Here is a 6,652-nt window from a genome sequence, read left to right as displayed (position 1 = left end):
TGTTTTATTGATCATTTTTATTTCATCCAAATGTAAATGTTCTGCCCAGCAACTAAAAAATAACCAGAAAGAAGGTAAATCCTACAGATTCAGACAAAGTCTAATTGAGCTTTTCTTCCAACATGGGATTAACATTCAGACTATATTAAAGAATTCAAAAACAGGTAAATATCTAATGGCCGAAAATCCAGTCAACAAATGAATAAATTGAAGTCACTCAGCAGAAGAAATAAAAATGACCAATAAAACATGGAAAATGTGTAGTATATTTACCAGTTAGGGAAATGCAATGCAAACAACATTCTGATCAAATCTCATACAAGACATCATGTCTTTGTTCAAGGAAATAAGGCTCAATTTGAGTACACAGCAAACAAGGACCCCTTATCCCCTGGTAGTAAAAATACACAGTTGGTCAGCCACTGTGGAAATCACTATGGAGTCTTTTTCAGAAATGGTAAAAAATGCTGTAAGGTGTCTAACCCCTAGCTTATTTAATACATGAATGAATGAATTTAAACATATATTGTGTTTTCCTGCAGGCTCATTTTTTTTCAAAGCATCATTCACAATAGGCAAGGTACATTCTCAACTTATCTACCAATCACTGAATTCAGAGATAAAGATTAGGTATGTCAATAATGGAGTGTTACTTAATCATAAAGAAAAGACAGATAGTGTTGTTCACAGAGTATTGATGGAAGGGCATCTCATTTCAATTGAAATAAGTCATATTCAGAATGACACATAAAAATTTTGTCTCATAGGTGTGTATCCCTATGAATGTAAAGAATGCGGGAAAGCTTTCTCCTACAAGTCTCATTTCACCCTACATCAGAGAATTCATGCAGGTGTGTATCCCTATGAATGTAAAGAATGCAAAAAAGTTTTTTACTGGAAGTCAGAGCTTACTCAGCATCAGAGAACTCATAAGGGTGTATATCCCTATGAATGTGAAGAATGCGGGAAAGCTTTCAACTCTAAGTCTTACCTCAGTGTACATGAGAGAACTCATACAGGTGAGAAGCCTTATGAATGTAAAGAATGTGGGAAAGCTTTCAACTCTAAGTCTAACCTCAGTGTACATGAGAGAACTCATACAGGTGAGAAGCCTTATGGATGTAAAGAATGTGGGAAAGCTTTCTACCTTAAGTCACATTCAATACACATCAGAGAAAACATACAGGTGAGAAATCCTATGAATGTAAAGAATGCCAGAAAGCTTTCAGTTACAAGTGTAGTTTCCTTATGCATCAGAGGAAACACACAGGTGAGAATCTTTATGAATGTAAAGAATGTGAAAAAGTTTTCTACTGTAATTCACAGCTAATTGCACATCAGAGAACTCATTCAAATGAGAAACCTTATAAATGTAAAGAGTGTGAGAAAACTTTTAGCTATAAGTCTAAACTCGTTATTCACCAGAGAAATCATACAGGTGAGAAGCCTTATGAATGTAAAGAGTGCCAGAAAGCTTTCACTTCCAAGTCTAGACTCATCGTACATGAGAGAAGACACAGGGGAAAAGCCTTATCAGTATAAAAGATGTAGGAAAGCTGTGTACTGCAAGTCAAACATCAGTGCACATCAGAGAACTCATACAAATGAGAAGCCTTATGAACATAAAGAATGTGGGAAAGCTTTCTCCACCAAGTGTCTACTCACAATACATATGAGAACACGTACAAGTTATGTATCCTTATAAATGTAAAGGAAGTAGGAAGTCTTTCTTGAAGTCAAACCTCACCAAAGAATGCACACAAAAATGAGAAGCATTATGAATGTAAAGACTGTAGACAAGCTTTCTCCATCAAGGTTCAACTTGTAGCAAATATGAGAATGCATACAAGTATATATCTCTAAGAATGTAAAAAATGCAGTAAAACTTCTTTCTGAAAGTAATGACTCACTGTACATCGAAGAGCTCTTATAGGTAAGAAGCCCTATGAATGTAAACAAACAGGAATACCTTTTCCTGGAAATCAAAACTGACAGCACATCAGATAAAGCATACTGTTTATCCCTATGAATGTAAAGAATATGGGAAAACTTTCTTTTGGAAGTTAAAACTCATTCTACACCAAACCCTCATACAGGGAGAGATCCTATAAATATAAAGAATGCCAGAAAGGTTCCAGTTACAAGTCTAAACTCATACATCATAGAAAACACACAGGTGAGAAGCCATATGGATATGAAGAATATGGGAAAGCTTTGTACTGTCACACCTCAGTGCACATCAGAGAACTCATACAAGTGTGTATCATGTATGTAAAGAATGTAGGAAAGCTTTCTCCTGTACTAACAAATCACTGTACATCAAAGAACTCAGATGGATGAAAAGCAGCCCTGTGTATGTATGTAAAGAATGCAAGAAAGCTTTCTTCTGCTGGAAGTCAGAGTTGAAAGCACATCAGGTAATGCATTTAGGTGTGTATTACCAGGAATATGAAGAATGTGAGAAAGCTTACAAGTTTTCTACATCAAAGATTTTGGTACTTTACAAGCCTTTTGAATGTAAAGCATTCAGGAAGATTTCTTCCTAAGTTATGTTTCACTAATCAAGTATAAGCACATGGAAGACCCTTCATAAATGTAACTAATGCAGAATAGCTTTCTACATTGTCATTTCTCAGTGTATGAAAATATGCACATGAGAAGACTGAGGGAAGTGTAAAAGCTTTATACTGTAAGTCAGACCTTTCTCAACACATTTGTGAGAGAACACATTTGTGAGCTGCCATGGCTTTCAAGAATGTAGGAGAATTCTCTAGTATAATCTATAGAGAATTCATACATGTGAATTCTTGGGAATTTAAATAATGTAGAAAAGCATTACTGAGTCATACCTCAGTTGACTTTAGAGTATATGTGCTGTGGGTATTTTATAAAGAATATAAGAAAGTTTTCTAATGTTGAGCACTGTCATTTGATGTCTGAAAAGTCATAAAGTCCAGAGACTATGATGGTAGAGAATATGATTTCAAAAGAAGTTTGTCATTAATAAAAATATTTAAAGGTAAACACGTTTGTCTTCTGTCTACATCACATCCCAATGCAAGTTAGGGAACATGCAAAACAAGTAATTAGCCTGATTGATAATTATACATTTATTTGTTTATTTGGTGGGGCTCATGTGTGCATATGGAGGTAAAAGGGTAATTTGTGGGAGTCAGTTCTCTCCTTTCACCATATGGAGCTTGGGATCAAACATTATCACCTTGGTAGCAAGCCCTTTACCCAATGGGCCATTTAATTGACCCTGGTGAATGCTTTAATCCTAAACCCATCTGGGTGCAGGAGCATTACTTCATTGCTATCCAGAGGTTGAAGACCTGCCTTCGCAATAGAGTAAGGCATGATAACAAAAAATGCTTCTATTACAAGTATCCTTAACTTACATGAAACTTATATCAGTGTGAAATCTTAAGAACTGACTGTAGACAAGCCACACAATAAACTTCTAGTGATACTCCATCCTCTCTCCTACATGCTGGTATTATCAACATGCACTACCACACCCAGATGTACTCAAATCTTTAAAGTATAATTATTTGAGAGGATTCTTCAAGTGTAAAATGTACATTTTCCACCAGGCATGGTGGCACACACCTTTAATCCTGGCAATCAGGGGGCAGGAGCAGGCAGATTTCTGTGACTTCAAGGCCATCTTGGTCTACGTAGTAAGTTCCAGGCCAGCTGGGGCTGCAGGGAGACCCTGTCTCAAAAAGACCCAAAAAATGTACATTTTCCAATCCCCCAGAAAAAAACAATGAGAGTTGAAAGAGAAGAACACAAAGCCAACCATATATAGTCATGAGAAATGGTCTCAAGCATATGCAGCATGAAAACAAAGGGATTAGGAGATAGAAATCTGTAAGAATAAAAACCAGTATGATTGTGGTCTCTTAACTGATCTATAAAGCGGAGGCATAAAGCTTTATGAAAGCTGCATGGGGTGGCAAAAACCTTTATTCTCAACAATCTTAAGTAGAGGCAGGAGGACATTGAGTTTGAAGACACCATGGGATAAATGCTTAGTTTCAACTCAGCCTGTATTTCATAGTAAGACTGTGTTTAAAAAAATAAGAAATGAATGGATAAATAAACCAGTAAAATGAATCTGTACAAAATATTCTTCCCATTACATAGGATTGGAGTATTTCTATTATGCATACAAAGAAGTTGAATGTAGTCAGAGCTTTAGGAGGTTGAGAAAGATTTCAGATTGGTATATCAACATGAAATCTGATAAAACTATAAATGATGAATCACATTAACAAAATTTTTTTCTTTTTTCTACCACTTTTTTTAACTTTTTAAAAAATTTTATTTATTACTTTTATGCATATGCATGTATTGCCTGCATGCTGTGTCATGCAATGCACACAGAGGTCAGAAGAGGCTGTTGGATCCCCTGGGACTGGAGTTACAGGCAGTTGTTAGCTGCCATATGGGTGTGGGATTCGAACCCAGGTCTTCTGCAAGAACAACCAGTGTTCTTAACTGCTGATCCATCTCTTCAGCCCCTCTACCAGTTTTTTAAAGCATAAAATTCTATGATATGATTATTATAATCATGATTTCTGGTTGTTTGAATAAGTGTGCCCCCTCTGCTCAAGTATTTGAATTCTTGGTATATGGTCCCAAGTTGATGATACTGTTTTGGGAAGTCATGGAATGACTAGGACGTAACATGCTAGAGGGAGCATGTCAATGGGGGTGGGCTTTGAATTTGTACTCTTGCCCCACTTCCAGTTTGCCCTCTCTCTGCTTCCATCTACTTCCTGAGTATGCTTGAAGATGAGAGTACTCATTTCTGTTCCAGACACCTCTGCCTCCATGCCTCCATGCCATGATGGACTCATCTCTCTGGGACTTTAGGCCCAAATAAACTCTACTATAAGTTGCCTTGGTCATGATATTTTAACACAGCCTCAGAAAAGTAACTAATACATCATTCCATTTTTAATGTTTATACATCTAATGTATATAACAATGATACCCACAAAGAACATCAAGAAAGGTTTTCCTTTGTAACAGGACTTGTTATGAAGCATAAATTGTTTTTTTAATACACTAACCAAAATAAATGTAAAGTAAAGCAATATGAGAAAACTTTTGAAAACTTATTAAAGAAATTTAAATTTATTATTACAAAGTTTACTTTTTGCAAAGATCCAAAATGGAAAAATAAATAAAATCATAGTGAAATAACAGATAAGCCACATATCCCAGGAGATGCTATGGATACAGAGTGATGGTCACATTAAAACTCCTGGTTAGACCCACAGGGACTTGGGAAGTTATTCTCTGAGGAGCTTGACAGGAAGCTGTGGAGCCAGGATAGGGATTGGATTCAACTTCTTGTTAGGCCACAGGCATTTAGGAAGTTCCACCTCTCTCAGCAGCTCCAGAGATTGCTATGTACCCAGATAGTGGACCAGTCCTGAACCCGGGTAAGGCTGATTGGTGCTTAGGGAGTTCCACATCTTGCAGCAGTTTCAGAGAAAGCTTTGGAGCCAGAATGGGGATAGGATTTAACTCCAGGTGAGGGAAACAGATACACAGGAAATTCCACATGTTCCAGAAGCTCAAGCAGTTGGTGAGGAACTACTAGGGTTGGGATTAGATCTGGGTAGGGTTCATAGACATGTGAAGAGTTCTACAACTCACAGCGAAAACTTGCACACCCAAGCAGGAGGCCCTAGATGACCCAGAACAATCTCTAGCCCTCAGGAAGATTTGAGATAGACCTGCTAGCCCTAAATTCCAGTCCTATTGAAGGAAATATCACCTCAACTCTACTACACTGAACACAAAAAGAAAAAGGGGGTACTAGAATTACATGTTTTATTTTTTTATTTTTGTGTGTATGAATGTATTGCCTGCATGTACGTAAATGCACCTGTGTCATGCAATGCCCACAGAGGTCAAGAGAGCATTGACTTTTCCTGGAATGGGAGCTGTGGACGGTTGTTAGCCACCATGTGAGTGCTGGGAATCAAACCTGGATCCTCTGCAAGATCAGTGCTCTTAACTGCTGAGCCATCTCTCCAGCCTGGGGGATAGAATTTTTTTAAATAAAAAAGTATAAAATAAAGAAAATCTCAACTAATTAACTATTCCCAGATGCATAAGTGCCTGTGTAGAAACAGAAACTATATTAAAAACTTATTTCCTCCACAAATCACTAATGCCATAATGGCACTGAATGAAAGACTTTGAAGAACTACAAGACAAATAATTTCAGAGAATGAAAATTAGTATGTTCAAACAATTCAAAATATACTTCAAAAGAACAAAAACAAAAATATAAATGAAATGAGGATGTCAATCCAAGATATGAAAATATTCATAGCATTGTTGGCGATTAAAAAAAAAAAACTCAATAAGGGGACTAGAGAGATGGCTCAGCAGTTAAGAACACTGGTTGTTCTTGCGGAAGACTGGGCTTCAAATCCCAGAACCCACATGGCAGCTAACAGCTGTCCTTAACTCCAGTTCCAGGGGAACTGACAGCCTCTTCTGTCCTCCACGGCATCGCACGACATGGGTGCACTCACATACGTGCAGGCAATACATTCATACACATAAAATAAAAATAATAATACATAAAATATTTTTAAAAATAAAAAAATTTACAGCCAAT

This window comes from Nannospalax galili, unplaced genomic scaffold (assembly GCF_000622305.1).
Source record: "Nannospalax galili isolate Female #2095 unplaced genomic scaffold, S.galili_v1.0 scaffold47, whole genome shotgun sequence".
Taxonomy (NCBI): domain Eukaryota; kingdom Metazoa; phylum Chordata; class Mammalia; order Rodentia; family Spalacidae; genus Nannospalax; species Nannospalax galili.
The sequence above is the reverse complement of the archived record's forward strand: the minus strand, read 5'-3'. Positions refer to the sequence as shown.